Genomic DNA, 26,038 nt, shown 5'->3' on the forward strand with positions numbered 1-26,038 from the left:
GATAATCTATGATCATTCCATATCTTTAAAAAACCTTCAAACAGACCGTGCCGAAATCAAAATCCAGTGAGGCGAAGGCAGGAGAGAATAGTAGAGGGAGCAGCCAAGCATTATCCATTGTTCCCGCTGCCCCAAGGGTTTATTTATTAAAATGGGCCCTGCCTTACTGCCTCTCCAAGAAACAGCTAGGCATATTGGCCTGCATAAAAACTTGTGCAACGTGCTGAACATAGCCAAATTACTGCACGCCTGACCACCGGACATTTTAAACAAGCTACAACTGTAAAAAGGAAACCAGGAACTAAGAATTCCCACGAGTTTACGGTCCAAGCCACATTCCATGTTTCCGTCATCCTTCTCATACATACAAACCTCCCTCTCTCTCTCTCCCCCAAGAAAAATAAACAATCAACTCTTACAAACCACTTTGGCCAGGCGAGTGTGAACCTTACAAAGCCTTAACAGCTCCTGTGGAAAGAGGCCACGTCCAATCTGAAATTACCCACACCAGCTCTCCAACCACACTGCGTTTAGGCAGTTGTTGAGGACTCTGGAGGCAAGATTATACTGTGTTGTCTGGGAGTTCAACCACAGACTTTGGTGAGCAATCAACAACGGCCACCTCTCGCCAAGATAAACTTCACAGGCGGCTGCCACTCATTTGCAGACTGGGCTGCCCAACTCTTCTTCAGTGTTGCTGCGGAGCATCAAACGAGTCGCCTCGCTCGTCCTCTCTCTAGCCTTGGTTGGAGTGCAAACTGGGTTTGAAATAAATGTTCGTCTTGTTCACATTTGTCCAGGATATTGCAAAATGACACATGTTATGCAACACGAGTTAGGAAACACACTTTACAGGAGGCCTTGAAGGGGAACACGGGGGGAATGCTTATTTGGGAACTGTGTACATGCTTAATACTGGGAACTCTACGAGTGTATCGGTGGTATTACCTCCTCCTACCCACCTCCGCTTTTGTTACAGAAAGAATTCAGGATGTTCGCTTGTTTAATGATGTGAGCATCCATGCAGAGGTTTGAACTATATACACCAGCACCTCAGAGGGAGAAAAATGTTAATGAAGCCATCAATGATAGATCAGTGCATAACTCAACGTGGCAGAGAGAGAGGAGGAGGAGGACAAGTCGGTAGCATCGTCTTTTAGGAAAAAAAAAAAGAGGCATCACGAGCACGGAGCTGTGTGGGAGTTAAGAGAAAACAGGACTGAAAAGTGCCGGAAGACAGTCGTTCTGTTGTTGGGGGAATGGGAGCTGGAAAGCTGGCTAACACACATACACACCCACACACACACACACCCACGTGCACACAGGGAAACGTCTGACAGCGCAGATGAGCTAAAATGTACATGTTCACAGTACATGCATACACACATGATAAGATGAACTTTTAAAGGGGCCAGAAATCTCATGTGAGTTTACACTATCAAATCCATTCTCCAATTAGAATATCAAATGCTGCATACAGCACTGCAATCGTCTATTACAGCTGCATCAGCGCTGCCCACCTCCCTGCACAACTCTACTAGCTACCTCTTGTTTTTCCCCAAAGCCATTCTCCTCTTACCTCTACTCAAAAGTTTTTTTTTATGTTCTGTTTTCATCTCTCTTAAGGGAGCCGTGGTCAGAGGAAGTTGAAGATTCAGTAAGGACACTCATTTGCTCATGCAGGACTTATGAAATCTCTCTTTCCTGTGCCTCATATAAACTCACACAGACACACACACACACACAGGCAGAAAACACTGATTTTATTTTGACGTCTTTGCTGCAGAGCTCTCATTGTTGTAGAACTTTTTCACTGCACAGCCTGAAAATTAGTAACAGAGGGCTGTATCTTGTGATTCAACGTCTTAAATTCTGTGTTTATAAAGCGTGTGTTTCCGTAGGAGGTGCTCGTTTCTCTGATGCCATTGATGCTATCACTGTTCTTCTTTTATTTATTGAAAATATGCTGCTGATTTGCACACAGATTTGCTTGGTATAACTTACTGGAATTTCCAATATTATAAAACATTCTGACAGACACATGGAATAATACAAAGTTTGCCAGTGGGACAAGGTGCTGAACACTGACATGCATTCGCCATATCCTGAAAAGTGTCCTGGAAATCTCCACGGCCTAATAATGCATGGCAAATGGAGCCTGTCAGAGTGGGCAGCCCAGCTGAAAGTGATTTGCTGGGATGAAGAGAAAAAGCAGGGGAGACAGAGAAACTCAGGGAGGAAAAGAGGAACACAAGGAGAGAGAGATGGAGGCACAGGGAGACAGTCATCGGCCCTGTCGTCCCATCGCTCTGTAGATCGAGGGTGAATTTGTCCTGACAACACAGGAATGACTCAGACAATACCTCCTGAACCATCTGCACATAAACACACACACACACACACACATCCTACAGACATGGCCAAGAAAGAGGAGGGAGGGAGGGAGCAAATGAGGGTGTTAGTAAAGATAAATAACATAACATAACAAATAGGGACAGAAACTGACTCAGGAGTGCCAGAGAGAAATTAGAGAAGAGTGCAAAGAGAGGGAAAAAAGGGAGAGATGAAGAGGCAAGAGAGTATGACCAATGATGGAGAGAATGAGGATCAACTTGAAAGAGAGAACGTGAAATGGATAGAGTAAAGAAAGAGGGGAGGAAAGAGAGAGGACATGACGGAGAGAAAGACACACCTTGTCAAAAAGATTGAGAGCGCAGAGGAGGAAATGAACAGGGCGACAGAAACAGAGAGAAGAATATAGAGAATGAATGAAGATAGAGAGCGGGAGGGAAGATGAGAGGATGCCTTATTTTCCTCCATCTCAATTTGCACAAAACTTTCATTACCACCAATTTGGGCCAGGAGCCGTAGGCTGGACCATTAGGCGAGCCCAGCATCAATCAGCGTAATCTCCCTCCCAGGCCGCTAAATTACAGCGCCCAGTTGCTTATTAAAATTTGTCGCCCGTCTCCCAACACCCGGCACTGCTGGAGATTAGACAGGGGCCCCCAGACAAATCTGTTCCAGAGAAGAGGAAGAAGAGGAGGAGGAGGAGGAGGCGGAGGGAGGGTAGGGGAGAGGAGGGGAAGAAAGAGGGGGAAAGAAGGAAGTACAGGGACAGTCAAAGGGGAAAAAAGAGAAATTCGCTTGCGGAGACAGAGAAGATCAGAGTGGGGGACGAACACTTGGTTTGATTTATACACTCCTGTAGATCTGGCCTGCACACACACACCCACACACACATACACCCACCCACACACATAAACTCCCTCACCCTCTCTGTATTTCAACCTTTCCTCACACACTCATACATCCCAATACATCCCATATAGACTCACCGCCGCATGCCCGCCCCCCCCATGCAGTTTTCCATTCCTGTCAGCACTCCCAACACACACACACACTTGCTTGTGTAGAGAGGGTTTGCGACGCCTCCCGTTGCACACTCAATCAAACCGGCAGCCAGATAAGACGCATGATGAATGGCGTAATTGAAGGCGGCGGCAGGGTAATGCTGCATCGCTCTGGGTTTTGGGTGGGGGGGGGGGGGGGGTGGCTGAGAGAAGAAGAGTGGCGAGTGGGTGATTAGCCTGTAGGATTTATTGTTATTGCCTGTCTTATTAAAAAATACTAAGACTGTCTGCCTCGCCTACTGTAGCACACCTCCAGCGACAGAGCATATAGGACCCTACACCTCTGGATGGATGAGCACAGCAGCAGGACTGCACCTATATGGATTTGGAATGAGGGAGTGATATGAAATCTGCTCCTATCGCAGAAATCCAGCTCAGCTAAACATGTAGGCTGCAGGGAGAATATCTGGAGGCAGAAATACTATACATACCCATGAAAAAAAAAAAAAAACTAACACATTAATTCACACCCAGGAGATTTCTCTCCCCCTCTCTCGCCTCCTCTTAGGAAGGAGGGGTGGCACTTCTCTTTGCTCACTTGGAGCATCAAAAGCAATTCAGAGACAGAGAGAGAACTACAGAATATGGAGTGACGGGGGTGAGTGTTCGCCTCTAGGTCAGTGGGTAAAAGAGGGAAGAGAGGCAATTCGACTTCAGGCTGCTGTGCACTCAACAGATCAAACACTCTCCTTTCACATATCAAAGCAAAGGTCCTTGACAGGAGCGAGTTAGACAGTGTGCTTACCAGCCACACTGATGCCTCTCGCTCCCTGACAGCACACCTCTGCTGTCCTTCTGGTGAGAGAGCAGGGACTTGTCCTCAGACTGTCCACACCATCTGATGATCCTAATTTGGGGCGTTTTACTGTTCGCTGGCGCCTGATCTTAGAGGATCCTAACTTGTGGCACATGAGGAGATGATTTCAATTAGTGAGGCTCAGGATGATGTTGTTGGTTTTTGGTCTCATACTTTTGGACCTCACTGTATACACACACACACACACACACACACACACAAATTGGAAATGTTTGGGTTTTTGACAGCTGGTTGAACAAAACAATGAATCTGAGGACATTACTTTTGGTTCTGGGAAACTTTGATGGGGATTTTTAGAAATGAACATTTTTAGAAAAGTTTTTGTTTTCGAACAAAAACTGTCATCTCTAAATATAGTGCTAAAATCCTGGTCTAACTAACTTGTGCTGCAGCAGCTGAGCAGCTTTCCCTGCTCAGCTGACAGTGAGACAAAGAGCAGAAACTCACTTCCACCTCACACTTACAAACAGATTAACTGAGAATATACACAGCATGTGTGAGCGCGCACATAGGCGTCACGTGTATTATGACAAGCAAAGACACACAAGGCAGTGAAACCCCACACAAATCCTAGAACTCAGTCACTGCAGACACATACACGCATACTGCATCTGCTGCACACACCCTTCAGCCAAAGCGGCGAAAGTGTAGCAGTGTGGTTGTACAGAGCGTGTCCACTGTCAGCACATACTGACACGGTAAACGGCACAGGGAAAACCACACATGTAAACACTGCGGTCTCAGACAAAGCCCATTCAGCTGCTGTAAATAGAGGAGAAACATAACAGTTGCTTTGTCTGGAAGTTTAATTAGCACAGCACCTAGAGTATTCAAAGATAGAAGCATTGGCAGTGACGAGGAGATGTGAGCCAAAACGCTCCAGCCTGTCCGTGCTGTTTTAAAGATGAGTTTGAATTTTTGATGTGTTGCTGTTGACTCCGTCAGCTTTGTTTTGACATATAAAACTCAGTGTATCACATTTACTGCTGCTGCAGGGTGTGTGTGTGTGTGTGTGTGCAAGTGTGATTTATAAAAGGAGCTCAGCTCAGGATCTACTGCTGTATATAGAGAGTGTGTCTACCTCTGTTGTTCGCCAGCAGCCCTGTGTGTTGCTGCTCAGACTGATTGAGTGGTGTGCTGCTCGGCCAACTGGGCTTCCGGCTGGTGGACTGTCCGCATCGATTCCTCGGACGAGCCCTTCTTCTGGCGCACAGACAGAAAAGTGGAGAGAGAGGGGGATTGAGGGAGGAGGAGAGTGGAAATGAATGGTGTAAAAATAGGATAGGAAAGGGAGAAAGGAAAGGAAAGAGGGAGAGGGGGGAAGAGAGAGAGGAATGGAGGGGAGAGAAAACAGAAAAAAACATTAGCTTAAATGAAAGTTTATTAGCTGTATCACTCAGTCAGCCGGGTGGGGTGGGGGTTTTGCCCCCAGGCCCTCCATCCTTCCTCTCTATCTATTTATTCCCCCCACCCCCCCTCTTCACCCACTCCTTCTGCTTGTGTGTGTTTGTAAGGGGAGGGGTTTGGAGGTGGGAGGCAGGCATGACGGGAAAACATTAGGTTGTTGGCGAGTCGCCTGTACACCAGCCAGTAATTGGCTTGGGTAATGGTCATGTCCAGACAAATGGTGTAGGCCCTAACCGTGTTACGAGCAACCAACTGCTCCGCCTGTATTCGCAGTATAAGAGCCAGCGCTGCTCGGATACCAAACGGCTGCAGCATGTGTATGTGTTTGAGTACAAGACTTACAAAACATGTGATTTACTGGGACACAACATATTTTCACCCCCCTCCATCCCTCCCAACTCACAACTGATGTGTTCTGCTTGGCCTGTAAGCATGATTCATGACTTGCTTGCGTCCTGTGTGGGAGACTGCACTGTGATAAGGGGGAAAAAGATGACAGCACAAGCCCCGCTCACCTCGAGGGACAAACCGACATCTGCCGGTGTCCTCCAAACAGGTGAAACATAGGAGATGGGAAGGAAGAAAGAAAGAAAGAAAGAAAGAAAGAAAAAGAAAGAGAGGGGGGTGCGACGAGAGAGAGGGGGAGTAAGAGGATAAGTTCCATTTTTCATCCGTCCCTCCCTCTGCTCTGCATCACTTCGCCTTCTGTCTGACGGCAAGCTGAGCCACTAATGTCCATTGTGTCTGGATGGGCTGCAAACGCACGTCTGTGTGTGCGTGTGTGTGTGTAGTTGTCTGTCCTGCTGATGTTATAGGAGTGAGAATGAGACGTATATGCACCTACAGCAGATATGCAAGCTAAATAACATGCATGCTGAGTGCCTCTGTGTGTGTGTGTGTGTGTATGTGTGTGTGTGTGGTGAGTGTGTGTGTGTTGTGGCAGCCCCTCAGCCATCCAGCTATCATCTCCCGCCAGACAGGCCCCACCAAGCCTACCCAGCTGGATAATGAGATCCATTATGATTTACGTGCCAAGAGGACAGCCAGACAGAACAAAGACATGTACACACACACACACACACACACACTCACACACACACACTGCCAAGTGTACATGTGAGTGCATGTGCGTGGGCTCTCTATCTCTTACTGTATGTGCTGATGTGTGCTGCCACTGTTTCATATTTCTGTTTTTTTCCCATCACTTTATTTCAGTTTGTGTGTGTGTGTGTGTGTGTTAGCTATGTTAATTGCCTGTAAGGCATCATGCAGTCGGTCCTCTTTCTGTTTGCAACTGGAGAACTCAGACTGTTTCTCTCTCTCCATCTTTCCTCTCTCACATACTTCTCTTCCTCCTCTGCCTTTCTCCTGAAAAAGCAAACTCACTGAAAGATTGAGAGTCCCAAGTACAGCAACCTCTCCCAGTCTCTACCTCTTTCTCTCTCTCCCTATCTCGCCCCCATACACACACACACACACACACACACACACACACACACACACACACACACACACACTAAACCATGGCCTTGCAGGCAGAAAACGAAAGGTGAAGACTACAGCTCTGTGCTGCATCAAAAAAAAGGAGACCACACAACCTCACCCTGACTGAACAGTAACACTGCAGCACACTGGAGCCAGCCAGGGTTTTGTTCCAAGGTATTTGTGTGTGTGTGTGTGTGTGGGTCTGTGTGCAAGTGTGTGCTGGGATTTGTTAGTAGAGAGCTGAAGTAGCTGTCAAACACATTTTGGAAAAGGAGCAGGCTATTGCTTCATTTCACTTTTTGGGAGCGGGGGTGGGGATGGTGTCTCAGCTGAGAGGAGGAGTAGATCGGTCAGGACAGTTCAGGGCAGGTTGGAGCTGTGGGTGCCAGGTTCGCTTTTATAACAACCAATGCATTTACAGTGAAGGCTGGTACCTTCATGGCTGTTTGCTAGGAGCAACTTCTCCACAATGGACTCCATGCAGACATTGAAATTATTATTTGAAGCAAGGGAACGGTATTAGGACACATGACATAAACTTGTAAACTGGTGGCATAAACTTGAGTTGTAACAAATGATTTTGATTGATTTTAAAAGGACTGCAGGTGCTGATTTTCTTTGTGTGTGTGTGTGTGTTTTTTTTTTATTTCAGTAATTGTGTGTCCGTTCAGTTATTATGGCCACAATTCTTCACACTAATGAACAGATGAAGAGGAAAGGAAAATCTGCTTCAACAGAAGAAAATGTGAAACACAACACTTGAATTTTTCCAAGGAAAGACCTTTTAAGAGACTGTGTGTTAGTTTAAATGAGCTGACTCATGAGAGTAGGGAACACGAAGGGCTGCAACTAATATGGTCTCTTTATACTAATGGATTAATTGTTTAGGTCATAAAATGTCAGACAGCAGCAAAAATGCCTGTCACAGTTTTTCAGGCTCAAGATGGTTCCAAGACCTGAAGACACCTAGTTCATAATGATATAAGACAGAGACAAGCAGTAAATCCTCACATTATACAGATAAAAACCAAAGATTATTTCATATCTTGGTTTTATGAATGACTAAATTGGTTTAATTCTCTATTGATCAACTAATTGATTAATCTACTGATGGTTTCGGCTCAACAGAAATGCATTTCTAAATGTTCTGAACATTGCTTTAAAATGTATTAAGGCGATTATCTGTTTAAAATGGTTATTGTGGGTAATTTGTCGACCGCAGCAGTGCATTCAGCACACAGACCTACAGTAAAGAAAGCGGAAGGTACAAAACTGCCATTGTGAAATGAACAGGAAAAACAGATAAACAAGCAATCCACTTTCATGAAATTGCTAAATCTTTTAAATTGAATTAATCTTAAAAATATTTTCTATTTCCCTCTCTCTAAAACCCTCTCACACACACACACACACACAGAGCAGCCCTGCCCACTTTCTCTGAGTGCAGGACACAGAAAACAATGACGGGATTCTCTGCTGTTCCTGCTTTATGAAGTATTCAAGTGACGCCAGCTCAATTAGAGGCCTAAATGCCAAGAACCAGACTGGGGAGAGATGAACAGAGATTAAAGGAGGAACAGACAGAGAGAGAGAGGGACAATGAGGACACTAGGAAGAGACTGGAAGGAGGAGAGAGGAGAGCAGAAGACAAGAAGGAAAGTAATGAAGAAGTGGGGGACTATACGTAGATCTCCTAACGGAAATGGGAAACGACAACAGGTGAATTTGGGAAATGGGCAATGAGATGAAAATAAAGGACATGCAGGTAGATTGAGCTGAGGAAAGGAGTCAAACAGGCAGAGACAGAGAGATTAATGTCAACCAGAGACACAACCAGCACTATCATGACCTCCCTGAGCTGCCTGCCATTGCTCTGCCTCTGTATACACACACGTATACACATATACACAAACACAAAAATAAACGTAAAAAAACACAGTCCCCTGTGGTATGTATTTCCATCATCAAATGTGATTGGAGCCACTATTCGCAAGCCAGAACATTCACTTATCTGTGATAACCCCTGTGGGTGACACACACACAGACACACACACCCATACACTGTGCGACACTTTACTACCACTGAATACTGAAACTTCTGACTAAAACACACACACACACACACGCACACAGAGGGGGAGCACTGTGTGTCCAGCCTAGGTAGAAGATGACATGCCTGGTTAAATTAAAAGGTCAAATAAATTAAATAAACATCAAAGTGAATGAGCCTTCAGATGAACAGTGCTGCGGCTCAGAGGCTGAGCTCTAGGGGGCTGTCCCCAACAAAATGAGGAGCACCAGAATAATGTGTTACTTAATTGAAAGGATAATTCCAGTTTATTACAACTCGGGTCTTATCATTATAGTTTCGGCTGCCATTTCTACGGGTAATAATAGCACTGCAGTCACCAAGTTAATTGTTGAATCTGGGAACGCTGCAAGAAACACAAGCAGTCAGATAATTATCCGGCTTTAAAACAAACCTCTGGTTTACGCAAACTTATTCAGATGATAAAACAAAGGCAAATAGTAAAAATTTAATTCCAAACTGACCTTTACAAACACCCACTATGGTTTTTGGCCTCTTTACAATCACCATCTGACTACTTTTGACTTTGCTATAGCAATGTGATGGCATTCAGGAAAGAGTATTTGTAGTTTGGGTGGGCCCTGCTGCAGCTAAACCTCTTGCCATGCAGATATTATCGCCACTCTCTGAGCATTTACAGACAGATTTTTGTGGTTGCAATAAAATTCCCATCACTGTAGACAAAGTGTTCATCTTCTCCATGGTTAGCCACTCTCTGAACTATTTTGACTTCTAAGTTGGTATGTGTGTAGTCTGTGTGGGAGCTGAACCCACAACCCCACTGTTGTGGCATGCCCCACGCTCCAACCAACTCTGCAATCAGCACCAGCGTCACAACCCAAAACACATGCTGTAACCAAAATAATTCCCTCTAATTGAGCAGCAACAAAACAACACCGCGCCTCAGATCTTGCTCTGACAAAAACCTAACGTCAATATTTCTCCAACAAACCAAACTCGGGTGAGCGTCCCCTCTCCGCATCTCAATCCTTCTTAACAAAACAACTCTTTGCTCACTGCGGTGCCAACCCTAATCACTTCCCTCAGCGCCAGGTGGTTCTCATTGACTGGGGCCCAGCTCCTCCACTCAGCAGGACGCTTCGCCAGAGGAAATTGGCTCGTCTACACGCATTTATTGCTCGTGAGCTCAATCGAACAGAGTCGTGCGGGCCCTCCAACGCCGGCGCTGGCCTTTGTTCAGGCTCTTTGAGTGGGCCGGGTTCGTCGTACGGAAACAGCTGCTGCAGCGTGCTCTGCACCATCCAAAGAAACAATTAGAAACACCCTTTTCCTATTACTCCCCACCATTAACCACCATTGTGTGGAATTAGTGGCAGTGTATGGAATAAGTGGATTCTAATTCATGCCCTCTTTTCATGGGCCGCGGCTGCTGCAGTGGCTTTCCTCTGCTAATGAAGAGGATGAAAGAGAAGTGTTAATCAAACTGAGCATCTCATCTGTGGTAATAAGGAGCAGAGAAGAGGCCTTGGAGAGGCTCCCTCGTGATATGTGTGTGTGTGTGTGTGTGTGTGTGTGTGTGTGTGTGTGTGTGTGTGTGGAAGGGGAAGTGACTTTTTATGCATGTGTTGTACTACTCTGTTACTGGATTTAAAGCTCTATAAACTGATTGTCAGCTAAAAAATGACTAAAATAGGAATGCAGGAAATAGTGTGTGTGTGTGTGTGTGTGTGTGTGTGTGTGTGTGTGTGTGTGTGTGTGTGTGTGTGTGTGTGTGTGTGTGTGTGTGTGTGTGTGTGGGTGTGTGTGTGTGTGTTTGGGCCTTGTTTTCTAATTGCTTAGCCTCAGCCCATAAGGATGAATGCCCCACTATGGGCCATTCCCTCTCTGCTAGCTGCCTTTCATCCCTCCCAGGCTCCCTCGTCTTGGGCCACAGTGCTAACCAGCAGGGTCTGATTAGATTTAAATGTCAAGAGAGATAGGACAATACAGTTATCTTCCAAATTATGGCCCATTAAAGGGCCCAAGCAGTGTGCCTCCCTCCTCAACTAACTAATCACCGACCAGATTCATCATCTCACAGACCGGGGTATAATTTGGGGGGCTGGTTTTCCTTGCTTCTCCCTTTCTGTGTGTGCATATCACACCACGTGCAAGGGCATCCAGGAGTGTCTGTAGTGTATGATCAGTGTGTGTGCATGCTGTGTGCATGTCACCCCGGAGGGAGCTGGTTCAGCGCCCCAGGCCTGCGCCCCATTAAAGGGAAAGAGAGAGAGATGGTGTGTGAGAGGGAGAGATAAGAGAGTGGCTCCTCATTTAGACAGCAGGAGTGGCAGGCTGTGCTCCACCTGCAGCCAACCAACACACAGAAAGACAGACACAGAGAGAGAGTGCGGACGAGGACGAGCCCCCCCCCCACCCAATCAGTCTGCCTCCTCCCCCAATCTGCCCCCACCCACCCCCAATCTTCCTAACTGACTTGCTGTCCTCAGGGTGTCATAGGAAACCACACGCCAAAATAATGGAGTCTCCTTCTTCTGGTCTGCTATTCTCCATCACTTCTTTACTCTTCTCCTGCTGTCCCATATGTCATCCTTCATTTTCACTTCCTCCTCCCTTCATTTTTTTGCTCTTTAATTCATTCTTCCTTCCTCACTTTCTCTCGTTCCCTATCGTTGATCTGGCATGCCTTACAGTTTTCATCCCATCATCATATAGATTGTGGTGGTGGAGGGCGGGTGTCTTATGAAGGAATGAGGAAACTGGAAACACAGGACTCATATCTCAAGGTGGTTTCCTTCATATCCTTCGTCTCTCCTGGCTGCTTCGCCTTTTCCCCGCATCTCCATTTCCTGCCCTGCCCACCTATCAGTATTCATCTTCTTTTGTTCTTCTCCCATGCTGGATCTTCTCTCCTTCATGCTGCTTTTCATATTTCTCCCCGTTTCACCTGATCCTTTGTCTGATCTTTAATCTCTCCTCCTACTGCATGTGTCCTCTTTCTCCCCTCTTATCTGTCTATTCAAACCCCCCCCCCCCCCCCCCCGACTGTTCCATCATTGAGCCACTTATATTGAGCTCTGAATTCAAACCTCCGCTGGCGATTTATGCACAGGAGCCCGGCCGATGTGCATTAGGGGCTCCCGCCGTACGGTAACGCATTATGGATCGCACTATATATAGCTGCTGTGCGTCCTGTAAAAGCTTTTCATTACATAGAGACATTGTTCGATCAATATAAGCCCCACACTAAATCTAATTACCAAAACGACCAGGGCTAAAAAAACATCTATGTATTTGGATGGCTAGTGAAGCATAGGCAGCCAGTGTTTTGACCAAAGAGGTTTCAAGAGGATGCTTACCAAAATACATAGCCCATTTTAAGTACAAGGCACAAGAGCTAATTGGGATGTGGAGAGCATGACATAGAAAAATGGAGGACTGAGTGAGGAGGAGGAGGAGGAGGAGGAAGTGCAGTGGTTCGTGGATAATAGAGGAAGGAAAACATGCAAGGTTTAAACCCTCTCTGGATATTGTGCAAACACAGAAGCAGAGGCATACTGTCCTGCTCTGAGCATCTTTATGCACACACACACACACACACACACAACTGTACAGTAGATGCACAAACACACACATTCTGTTGCCACTGGGCCCCAGCTGAAGCTCCATGGGAGCCACTGGTCTGAGGCAGGCACACAGCAGACCTTCACATGAGCAGCAGCTGTAGGAAGACTGGAGAGAAAAACTAGAAAGAAAAGGGGGAGTGAAAAAGACAGAGGGAGAGAAAGAGAGAGAGAGAGGGAGAGAATAGTAGGAGCCCAGGGTGTCATTTCTCTCTCTGTCAGCTCCCTGCCTCCCCCATCCTCCCTCCCCTATCACCCCCCGAGATGTGGATGCTTCGTGGGGACAATTACCGGCTGACACTTCATCATGGGCTGCGCGACAGGCGCTGACGGCCCTCGTCCAAACAAATGATGCTGGGGTCGAGGTTGCGGGCCTGCCTTCGAGTCTGCCTGCCTGTAGCCCCACAGCACGGCCCTGCACTGCATTAGCAAGCTGCACACACACACGCATACACACACACACACACACACAGGAAAAAAAGCTACATTAAAAGAGACTCCTCTCAACCAACCACCTCCTTCCTTTAAGAAAAACACATTTATCAGCAGTGGGGGATGGTGGGTGGGGGTCTTCGATAGAAGGATGGAGGGTGGGTGGGGGCGCTACAGTATTGTCAAACCCTGTCAAACCCAGCTCTTCATTTTTGTGAGGCAAGGAGGACCCCCGCACACACACACACACACACACACAAAAAAAAAAAAAACAGTCCTCAACCCTCCGCATATACAACCAATCAGATAATGGGGTTAAACAGCAGCTTAAAAAAGCCAACAAGGCAAAAAAGTGAGCAATCAGCACAGTGATACCAGCGCACATCAATTAACCCTGTGTCTTTGTGGAGCATAGATAACACACTGACACCCCCCCATTCACAAGCAAAACAATCTACTCACTCCTTTGCCTTGGGTTGAGTGCAGCTAAGTTTAGATTCAAAAAGTAGGTCAATAGCTAATAGTCAAAAAAGGGGGCAGCATATAGTTTTTAAGCAGAAACCATAAAAAAAAGACAGAACAGAAAGGCATATGGAGGACCTGCTGGTAGCGGTCCCTCAGCTGTGAGTGTGAACCTGCAGATTAATAAATGCTGCCTGTGATCTCAGCCCAGGGAGGCCCCATGAACAACAATTGAGACAGACATCAAATGCTTGACTAACACTGAAACAACACTTGGTTTAAAAAAAAAAAAAAAGAAAAAAAAGAAAAAAGCTCGCCAGTCTCTGAACAGACTCAGCGGTGTGCATGTGTGCATGTAGAATGAAGAGGAGGAGAGAGAAAGACAAGACAGAGTAGAAGAGAAGAAAGAGACACGGAGACAGCATAAACAATGAAACATTTATCAAAGCCAGGAGTGCGGCATCTTCCGTGCTGCACGGGCAGACTGCTAATACAGGTGGCATTGTTGTTGTGGTACCCCGAGCTGCCACTGCTAACAGACGACGAGCGACTGTGCTTCAGGACTGCGAAAACTTACAAACAACCTGTTCCCTCTTGGCTCTTTACTTTGTGGATGCCCTCTGCGATCCTCCAAGGAACTCGCTTTGCATTATTCTCTTTTTCTCATTGTTATGCAATTTTCTCTCTGCATTTATTATCACATTCTTTTCAGTCACGCACCTGATGTTTCCCCTATTGGCAGCCCCCCTTGATAAATGTGTTTATGGCATCCCTCACGTCTACAATCCCCTGCACAAGCCGCTGTCTAAGATGAATAAAAGGAGAGCTGAGAGGGGTGGGTGGGGGGGTAAAAATGAAGGGCAGGAGAGAAAAAATACAGAGCAAGAGCCATATGTCATGTTGGAAAAGCCCTTGAGAATGCTTTCAATCTTTCCGTCAATATTCGGCGTGCAGGCCTGTATACGCCATCATTAAAAAGGGGGACGCTTCCCTGTTTATTTATCATAAGGACACATGGCTGACAGCTTCCTGTAAACAAGTCGTGTGTTTATATATGTGCATGACCATGTGTGTGCGTGTGTGTGTGCGTACATTCAATGTAGTTTTCATAACAGCTTTCACAACACACACACACGCCCAAATGCAGCGTCTCCCTGTCTTTTATCTATTACAATGGATGGCCGCAGCTTCAGTCATATGTGGAACAACTGATGGAGTTGGCCGACGTGCTTTCTGATAATGGCTGTGAGGGCTCACCACTGTATACAGAGATTGAGGTTGTTAGACACAGGAGGAAAAATGCTTTTTCCAAATTGGACGGTGAAGACAGGACCGATGAGGACTTAATGCATGAGGTGAGTGGGAACAAATGAGGCGACATTGGGTCTTTCAGGATGTTTTCCATGCTTAATAAATAACTCCAATAGCTCCAATAACAAATGCTCGAATAGTGAATGCATCATTCTCATGAAGTGACCTTGTAACATGGAGGTAAAAAGACACAGATTGCTCAGAGCTAGTAAGGAATGACACACTCAGAGTTTTTAGTACTTTCCCATAGTTTAACTGCCAGAAAGACGAAAAAAATAGTAAGTTTTTACAGTTGTTTAGTTTTCAACTGCATTTGAGCTCGATATCTACAGTATACTGCCTTCATGTGTCCATGCACTAGCTTTGTGGTCAATGGTTGGCCAACAGCTGGCTCCAGTCAGGCTTTAAGTTAGTCAATAGCACCTATAACTTGGAACTTGTTAGAGAGATAAAGAATCCCTGGTATTTAAGAGGAGCAAAGGTAAAAATAAAAATCTCCTGCAACTACTCATTTTATTTATATATCATTACAAAGGGACACTTCTGTGTTGTGGAGGATGTTTGTGCACGTCAGGCCGGTCAAGTGAGAGCAGGTGAGTGTGTTTGCATGCGTGCGTGCATGTGTATCCAGGCAGGCTGACCCACAGAGAAAGACAAATGGCTGTCGCAGGGGGCCGTGCTTGACATTTAGGTTTCATGTTGTAATGGATGCTGACCTGTCGGGGTCAGGCCTGCCAGAGAGGCAGCAGAGGGGCCCATTCCTGTGCATGGCCCCATCCCTGTAACTAGACACTAGCAAAACAGTGGTGGACACACACACACACACACACACACACATATAATCACTCACTCACTCAACTGAGAGGAAGATGGAGGGGCATCAGACGTCCCACAGGTTGGACCACATGGGTGGGGTGTCATTATAGAGAAGAGACAGATGTGTCTGGTATGTGGTTTGTGAGTGTCAGGATCAGCAGGTACTGGCAAGATTATAGCCAGGTCATGTGTGTACATATATTTCTCACATTTCTGTTTCTGATATTTCCATATCTATGTAGGTGTACACTGGTTTCTACAGCCATGGCAGCAGCTGCACTATCGGACAGGCGAGGCAGAACAGTGGTAGCTGCTGTTGTTAAGAGAGTGCCCTGTGTTCACCCACCACTCAGCAACAGGAGGCTACTTTATATACTGTTTGTGACAGCTTTGTGGTAATAATGGAGCCCGGGCCCCTGCTAGTGCAAGTGGCATGCTCAGTCAAGTGAGACTTTGCCTAAGAGAACACACATACACACACCAGGCAGCCTCCTTCACGCCTAATGAGACCACTGGGAGAGTGGAGAGCAGGAGGCAGGGAGAGGGAGATGAGTAGAGAGAGGAGAGAAAGGATGGGAAATAAAGGAATAGGAAGGGAAAAGAAGAGGAACAACAGTAGAAAGAAGGGAGAGAGAAAAAGATAAATACACAGAGAGGGGAAGAGAAGCAAGGAGAGCAACGGTTCCAACTTTTAAGGTTTGGCATTGGAGAAAGGGGAGGAAGATGGAGAGGAGAGGAAAGGAGTGATGACTCGTATTGGTGCCAAAAAAACAGGAGGAAGATGGCGAGGGGGTGTCAGAAAAAGAGGAATGTGAGTGTGTTAGAGAGAGTTGAGGTATACCTCTAGGCTTAGCAGCGGGTGGTTATGCAATGTACACAACACGGGAGTGCAGGGGAGGGGAGGGGGGATCAAAGACATGGGGTGCATACATAACTAAATCTGACACCGTAGTGCAAGAAGAGAGGATGAGCAGGGAGGGAACAGAAAGAAGCAGAAAACATTGAAATGTAAAGAGAACAGACACTCCCTAGGGATGGAGGGAGAGAGGGAAAGAGTACATTGGGTTCTGGGTACACATCATCTTTGAGTAACAGTACCGGAAGACAGGGGTAATGACATAGAAAAAATAGCCAGCAAAAAGTAAAGATAAAAATATATATATATATATATATGTACATATGCCAAAACTGCTCTATGTCTGCCTCTGGAACCATAGCAACATCTGCTCATCCAGGCAGGTGCACATTGCAGGTTGGGGGGGGTGGGGAGGTAAGAGAGTAAATAACTCGTAGTCCAAAATGGGAAAAGGATTAAATGTCCGGTGACAAGGAACACGGACAGACAAGCACAGCTGAGCCTATGGTTTTGCTTCCAGGGAAAGTGGGGCATGAATTATTAACATGCGCTCAGTTTAATAAAGTGAAGATGAGCCACTTGGCTCCATGCTCATCAGAGCAGACAGCCATGCTTGTCTGGACTACGGTGCTCAGGCCCCATAGCAGGTTACAGTGTCAACAAGTGACATGTCACCTATACAGTACCACTGCTCTGAATACTAATCTGGATATCTAGGAATAAAAAGTAGTACCGGGCAGTGTGTATGTTTTTTTTTTATTTTATTTTTATGTGCAACACTGTCTCTCCCCCTGTCCACACCATGCTCAATGAGAATGCCAAGTTTGAATGTAATGATGGCATTTAGTGGCGTTCTGATCAAATAAAGAAGGAAAACAAAAAAGAGGAAAAAAACATGCTGCACACATTTTCTGGCAGCTGGTTTGTACCCATCAGCAGAGAGTCAGCTGACTTTACTGACCACAAATTTATTGCTAAAGCATGGGAAACTTCTTTTTTCTGATGTGAGTGTGGCACCAAGCAGTAACCTTTAGCGAGTATAAAGGTTACAGTCCATACTTCATGCGCAGAGTTGGAAAAGGAAAGTTAAAAAAAACGCACTTCTGCTCCTGGACTGCGAGAGGCCTGCTGGGGATGCAGCCTCCTTTCTCTTAGCAGAAGAACCCACCCACCTCAGTCCCAGTTCACAGAGTCCCAGTCACCCTGACTATTGTGAACAGTCCCCAGAGCATTTTCTCATCAGCCTTGTGAAATCATTCCAATCTGTGTCAAACATTCAGGGATTTGAACTACAAGAGACAGTTTTCTGTATTGTTTTCTCCTTCCCACTAGTATATAAGAAGAGCCTGACCCCAGCAATAACTTGGTCCATTGACCAAGTTATTGGTCAATGGATTTATCAGCTGATATTGGCTTGTCACAAACACATCAAACGATGGGGCAGAGGACAGGATGGAGGAGATGGAGAATATTTTTTCTGCTAGTATTGCAATGTAGCTCCAGGGCTACAGTCACTGCTTGGCTGCTCTCTGCCTGCCTCCTGTTCCGGCTGTCCACATGCCACTGCTAATCCCTCATAGACCCAGAGGAAGGCTTCGGGATCATCCCGTGTGTGAGCTGGGAAAGACGGGAAGCTGGCAGGCACATCCTGTCTGGGTGAGAGGCAGTGGATAACTGCAACAAACTTGTCAGGAGAGCTCCAACCTTCTTCTGGGTGTGCACAATTTTGCAAAGCGCTGGTGGTGTTGCTGTTGGATGGTGACCTTGCTGACTAGCTAGACTCCTCCTGGATCTCTCTGCCTCAAAACCAACACTCAGTCCCTGCTTACATTGGCCCATGCACTGAAGGCTGGGTGGTGGCACTGTTCTTTTAACGGAAAAGCAGACTGTCTCCATTTGAGTTAAAAAAATCCAATGATTATATCAATGTTTAAACTGTCAACTGAGAGAAAAAAGAGATTAGATCAATTACTAGCAATTAATACATGTGTTAAGGTGCATTAGACACTGAAGCCACAAATGTCATATCATTTAATACCATGTTCAAACCATGCTTATGAGCAGACAAGTGGGAAAAACCATTCACATAAGCCTCTGACTTGCAATACCAAGTCGAGGATTTCAGGAATTTCTGACACAGACGATATATAGCACTTGGTGAAAAGAACTGCAGACATGTCAACGAACTGTAGGAGTAATGGCTGCAAATTCAGCTATACACTCTTTGTTTGAATCCAGTTTCACTTTGTAATGAAATGCTTCAAATTCATAACACAACATAAGCAGCTAAAGGTTAGCACTAGGGCTAACACCTTGGAATAACGCATGAACACAGCCCACAGGTGCGCAAATGCAACATTTGACCAGAATTATGATCAATAGTGTTGAAAAAACAGCTACTTCTGAGTCTGAGATAACAGAAATTTTCTGACAACTACAGCGTCAACAAACTTACAGCTATACACAGTTTGTTTGAATCTGGTTTCACTTGTTCACAAACATGCGTGAAAACTTCCAGTAAAATAAACACATCTTCCTATTCTTCCCATTCTAATGGTACTGTACAAATCCAGCATACAAACTAAACAAGCCGATGCTATGACAAAGCTTTCGTCAGTGTGGCAACATCTCCAATGGATGAGTGATGCACTCACAAAATGTCGACATAGAGGGATAACAGGATCCTTTAGGTTTTGAATAAAGAGATATTCTCAGGGATAATTCACCATTCTCTGCTCACACAGTACATTCAACATTGCAGTGCCATGTATTATAATTGAATGCATAATTGATTTAGCCAATATACCTTCTGTGTAATAATTCCTGAAACAACACGTTTACCTTGGCAGCAAGCAAAGCCAATTAGAGCATGTCAGCACTGCATACAAACATAAATACACATATAGTGATAAAGTATGACACAAGCGTAAAGCTCTGCCATTATGACGACAAGGAGCCTGCAGGCAAGCAACAACATTCAGGTGCTGAAATGTTTCTCTGCTACATTCAAATCAGTGAATATGTGCAATTCCACAACATGAGAGCCTGAGCAAAAGGATAACTTTATACTTTAATGAACACATGGAGGCTAGCCTGCTGCAACTAAATCTTAGTTACCCACAAACGCAGTAAAAGGCCACACCCTGAGCATGTTATACACGGCTCCTTCATCCTTTCTCTTTTTTCCTTTTGCTGCACATATTCCAGTGCAGGAAAGAGCCTATATCACTGTATATAATACATCAGCAACTACTGTCGTTCATTTTTTTTCTCTCTCCCACTCCCTCTCTCTCTCTCTCTCTTTCTCCTCAGGGGTTCCCAGTGGCTGTCCAGAGCACATGTGTTTTGGTTTACCTAGAGCAGAGCCCTATCTGAGCCCGGGCTGAGAGCAGACTGTGGGCTTTGTCTATGGCACCATTAATCAACTGTCCTTTAACAAAAACAGAAAACCAGATGAGAGACAAAGGGAAGAGACGTGGGGGGTGGGCCCTTATTTAGGTAGAGAAAAAAAGGCAAAGAAGGAAGAGAGGAGAGAGGGGGAGAGAGAGAGAGAGAGAGAGAGAGAGAGGGGGGGGGGGGGGTGCTTGACCCAGATCCAGGCCTTTAATAAATCAAGCAGCAACAATAACAAGCAAAGTTTTCATGTGGCTTGACTGATTAATCAGGCTTTTTTTTCTGACATGGGAAGCGAGGGAGTCTTTTCTTCTTTTTCTGTCTTGTCTCTCTTGTGGGAGACTGTGCAAGTCTTTTTATGTTGGGTGTTTATGTCTTTATGAAGCAAGGTTTTAGACGTGGAGGCCTGCATCGTTCATGGTTTAATGAGAGTGAGGCCTTCATTTTATGGTGCAACAGGACAATTTCGCTGAAGGTCTCCTGCTACATTAATGGGGTACACAGGAAGGCTGCCGGAGAGGTATGGAGACACACATTCATAAACACACACACACACACACACAAAGACCTATACAGATGTACAAAGGCACAGGCATGCATACACAGGTTTCTTTTCTGAAATATAAACAAGCGCTGTTTTACACACACACACACACACACACACACACACACGCAGCACACACACACACTATCTACACAGCAAGCCACAGCCACAGGATGTGAAACAGCCCTGTGAGACTCTTTGCGAGGTGCCGATCGATGGGCATTGAGTGTGGACAAGGAGGTCTCAGGATCGATAAGGGGCCATTACAGAGATGTGCCTACTGGGACCTGGGAGAGGAGGTGTAGGTGGGGTGGAGATACATCTGGGCCCTTGATGCTGTCGTCTTTACCTCATCGTTGGGAGGGTGAGTGCTGGGACACACATACACAAAGCAGAAAAGTGGACATGTACGTGCATTAGGAAGATCCTTACGTACTGAATTAAATGGAGAACGTTATGTGCTGTACGTGCACACCAGCTAATGGCATCCCTGGAGACCTGCTGCCACACCGGGAGAGCTCATCCTCGTCTCCGTCTCTAATTTGCCCCCATTTCAGTGTCCTCATCTACGATCTTCCAGTGGGGGGACGATTCTTTCTGTCTCTGTAAGTCACTTTTGGTGCTGTCTTTTCCTCTTTTTCCTCCTCTCTTTGCCGTCCTACAGTGTCACCAGAGCTGCCTGTGCTGTGCTCTGTCAGTGGAACAGCTTGATCCTGAGACTTTCTGTCACCCCCTTCTCATCCTCCATTCCTCCCTCCACCTCTCTGCTGCTCACAGAGAGCACTGACTGTTCTATCGTCTCTCTCTCTCTCTCTCACACACACACACACACACACACACACACAGACACACACACACACACACAGCTGGGGAAACGACAGCATTGTTACTTCCACAAAAATGTGTGGCAGTGACATAATCCCCCACCACTTCCTGTTTTACATGTTCTTAAGGCGTCTGCAGTGGCTTTGCATAAAGGTTTACTCATGGTCCAATGCAATTACATAGCTGAAAGGACTTGTGGGAAGGGGCTCCATTGATGGGGGTGTAACATATTTAGATTAGCAGGGTTATACAAATGTGTCAAGCCCACTTTGAAAAAGGAAATAATTTAAGGATGTGTTTACTCCCAAAATGCTATATTCATGATATCCATTACTGAAAATTCATTCCCCAATATCTAAACATAGAAGTTCACACAGATGAGCCAGTCAAGCAGGCAACTGAAACCAATGAGGCAGACTGTGAGCTGGCTCTTGTATCCATCACCACTCCAGGAGAAAAAAAAAACGTGAAAAAGAGATTCACTATTCACTCTTAATCCCCCTAGTAAGACTTGGAGGAGGAGGAGGAGGAAGACAAGGGTTTCTTCCTCCTACTCGCCCCTGCCCTCTTTTCTGTGGCCCATCTCCACCAGCTCCGCCGTCAAAGGATGGTTGAAAATAGTGCATTTGGAAGATGTTGTGGAGACTTGAGGACTATTAAAAGTCAGGCAAATGCCTTTACCAGCACTGATGAAATTGCACTGAGGTGCCATGTCGGCTCCTGCAAGTGCTGTCCAGAAAAACCCTTCTGTGGCTGATCAAAAAGAAAGTGTCTGCACACACACACACACACACACGCACACACACGTACACGCACACACACACATACACACACACACACACACACACACACACAGTTTCTGGGCTCAGCTAGCAGTCCCCATTGGTTTGGAAGGCCATAGCAGGCTATAACAACTACAGCCTGGCCGGCCTGTTAGTAGTGGGCCCTCTGTTTCAGCAATCTGGGTTCTCTTTGCCTTTGGACAGGGACCAGGTCAGGCTGCACAATACACCACTGTGTTTGGAGAGCGAGAGAGAAAGGGAAAGAGAAAACTGCAGGCGTGTGAGTGTGTGCACACACGTGTGTATAAATAGGTACTAGTGTGCAAGCATGTATGTTTTAGTTGTGGGAATACTGCACATGTGTGTGCAAGCATGTGCACGTGCGTGTATTATGACTGATTGGGCCCCACCACACCCACGCTCTCTGGATTGCAAGGCCTCCCTCCCACCTCCCCCAACCTCCATCGTTACATCATCACTGCTACAGTGTTTTTTTTTTTTTTGCTTCCTCAGCACAAACAACCATTTTGGGACCCCTAGCAACAGCCTCCCTCCCCCAGGGCAGCATTTGAATGGTGTTGTTGGAAACCTCCGCGAGGTCAGTGCACCAGGCGTAACACACATCAGTGTCAGTCTGAAACAATACAGTGGAGAGCAAATGTGTTCGACTATGTTACTCTGACAACTACAAGGAAAACAGACTACAGACACAGAGAGGGCCTGTGCCCCTTTAAAGAGTGCAGGCCGCACCTGTCCCTTTAAGATCTATTTCTCACAGCTTGTGGCTGCCGAGCTTAGCGGGCGAGCCTGAGCCGGGCTGCGCTGCGCTGTGCATGTATGGTAACAGGGGGGAACCGCGCCGCCCAGCCTGCCAGCCCACCACAGGGAATTTGTTTATATTTCCTTGATGCCAAGTTCCTGTCAGGAGGCGCCCCAAAGAGGAACTGCAGACTACTCAGTACTTCTAGCTACGCCCTCTCGCCTAGAGTGGCTCAGTTTTTCTGCATACGTATCGGGTGGTGCTTTGTAGCAACACTCAAATCCAGGGAGGTCTCTTCATCAATTTCAGAGCTCACACACGCACACACACAAACACTCCATACTTTAAGCACCCGCTCTGTTGTTCCAAAACCAGCTTTGGGAGCACTTAACTTTATAAATCAAGTTCTAACAGAAAGCTTAATTTATGACCCCAAACAGATTAACACCAATTTACTCAAAACACAGAACATAAAACACCACAAAGGCATAGTTTCATTAAAGCAACACTTTACGAGTGGCACTTTGTTATGCTGTGGATTATGGGTATTGTAAAAACTGAGCACCACCACATAAAAACACAGTAAACAGGATTGGTAAACTCATGGGCATCGAGGCAAGCACTTGTGGGAAAAGAGCTAAATCTAAATTACTCTCCCACTAATGCAAAAAAGAATAAAAAAAACAAAAAAAACAATAACATGCACAAACATTTCCTTGAATCGTGATAAAAATATGATCCATTGCTGCCAGTGAAACAATGACCGCATCACATTTGCACATTAGCACAATGCTTCAGCCTGGCATATACAGTACATGCCATTTCATGAGTCATCCGCTGCACATGAGCGGCTCCTCTGTCAGGCAAGGTCAGCAAGTGCATTCGTATCTGTATTGTGCGCTGTGGCCACCCGAAAGTTTACCTCTGCACAAAGAGGAAAGAACTCCACGCTTGCAGTTATGTCAAGGACGTGAGACGTTTGTCCTCATACCATGCATGTGTGATGCCCAGTTAGTGTGTGCGTGTGTGGGAAATAGAAAGATATACATATGTGCGAGTGAGTGGAGGAAGGAAAGGTCAGACAAGGCCAAACAAAGAGGCGTGGGACCCAGGATGGCGAGACAGAGGAAGAGATAGAGAGGAAAAAAAGAGGAAGAACAAAAGATGGAAGCATGGATGGAAAGATGTTGGCTGGGGTTGGGGGGAACCGTTTGAAAGCAAAAACAGGAAGCAATTTATGTCAGCTTGGATGGACAGCGCCCGCTGCCACTGTCCCGTGCTGGCACATTTCACTGCTCTTTGACTGTACAGGCACACACTCCCCTTTTACACACACAATGAAAGGTAAACCAATGGCTGAGTGGATGAATGCTCAGGGGAAATGCACCGGCTGCATTTGTCTGAATGAGATTCATGCTGTTGTGTCAAACTTCTCCATTTTTTTCACTGTGGGTGAAGTAGACACTCACAAGCAAATACTTAAATCAATTGAGCATCAGCACTTGCGGCGCACTTCTGCTATTTGGCGCATGGTAAGGAAGTAAAATGCCACACAATATCTTAGCTATTCAAATGCCTTACAATAAATGAGCTCAGCAGCACAAAATACCAACTGAGCTTGAAGTAGTTTATTCAACCGTAGCTCTCCAGATCTGGAGGTTTGTGTCTATCTGAAAAATCAAAGTGGTAAATCAGAAAATCTGAATCAGAATGTGTTGGAAAGCCCCCCGTGTGCAACACAATAACATAACACCATGACATAATAAAAATAAATACATTTTAAAAAGCCTGAGGAGCCAAGGGAGTTTCAAAGAAACTAGGTGGCACAAGGAAGGTAGTTTTAATCTAACATGGGTAAATCTACAAAAAAGAGTAGCTTGGACGGAGAGTAAGAAGCACAACTTTATACACATAAATGTGCATAAACAACGCATTTCATCTTCCCTTAAGTTTCCATGTGTGGAGAGGAGTTAGAAAAAAACCCAACACAAAAAAACAAAAAACAAAAAAAAACACAGGAGTCCCATTCTAGACAGAGGGAGAGGCTGCGGGCTCGGCAGCCACCACCGACCTACCGCACACAGAGTGTGAATCATTAAAGGCATGTGTTCCACATCAACTGCCGGGGCCGCTTCCCAACCCACTTATGAGACTGGATCTAAATTATGAGGGGGAGGGGGGGGTTAAATACTGCTTTACTTGGAGATGAAAACCCCAAACCTGCTAACTCGGAGACAGAAAGTGAGAGAAATTGGAAAATTACTGCGCGTACCTTCCGCCAGTACACAAAATAAAACAGCAATGAGTAAATGAAGCAGCTAATGGAATAATCTCAAGATTTCCAAGAAGTGTGATGCTTCATCATGAACAGATGAAGTAAGTAAGTTTTATGTCCTCTAAACAGCTGAAAGGAAAGCCAAGCTGAACTGAAAACTGCTCTACTTTAATTCCTACATGTCTCTCTGGCCGCTTATGCCAATATCTAACCTCCCAAAAGCTGAGACAACACAATGGTATAACGTTCTCCAAGAAAACAAATCAAAGGGTGAGGATAAAACAAAAGGAGAGAGAGGAAATCAGAGTTGTATGAATGTATGACCAAAGTGCCAGCCTTGGCCTTGTCCATCACGCCAGCCCTATGCCAGCTGGTTGCTAACAGGAGAGAGTCTGCCAGACCACTTGTCATCCCCAGTTACGATACATGGACGTCTTCTGGGGGTGTGAATGTGTGTTGGTGCACAAAAAACATACACCCACTCTGGTGTAGCCATCCAATGAAAGGCGATTTGTGGAGGGAGTCTGCATACTTCTGGGTATTGGCTGGGATCTCGGTACACATACCATCCTATTTTGCTTTTGCTAGAAGGCTGATATGGAGGAAGGGCGGGGGGGGCGGGGGGGGTGAGTGAGTCCTCTGGGGGAAGAGATCGCCTTTCCAGGAAGGGACAGAAAGGACAGGACAGGATAGGATGGGACAGGACAAGACATGACATGACAGGGCAGGGCAGGAAAGGAAGAACACAAGTTTGTATAAGCAGGAGGAGGCCAAACAGGACAGGACA

The 26,038-nt window shown here is 45.9% G+C and overlaps 1 protein-coding gene across 6 annotated transcripts in view; it reads right to left on the minus strand.

The window, feature by feature from the left end:
• Window positions 1–26,038, minus strand: part of raraa (retinoic acid receptor, alpha a) — a 139,139-nt gene that overhangs the window by 94,081 nt on the left and 19,020 nt on the right. For 2 of the 6 annotated variants that reach the window (XM_041066515.1, XM_041066513.1), the window contains one exon: window positions 5,312–5,433. The exons of 2 other annotated variants lie outside the window; for them this stretch is intronic. The gene's annotated coding sequence lies outside the window, so the exon portion shown is untranslated. Of the gene's footprint in view, window positions 1–5,311; window positions 5,434–13,086; window positions 13,102–26,038 lie in introns of those variants that run through there. 2 more of the 6 variants (XM_041066516.1, XM_041066514.1) reach the window with 2 other exon arrangements.

This window comes from Toxotes jaculatrix, chromosome 21 (assembly GCF_017976425.1).
Source record: "Toxotes jaculatrix isolate fToxJac2 chromosome 21, fToxJac2.pri, whole genome shotgun sequence".
Taxonomy (NCBI): Eukaryota; Metazoa; Chordata; class Actinopteri; family Toxotidae; genus Toxotes; species Toxotes jaculatrix.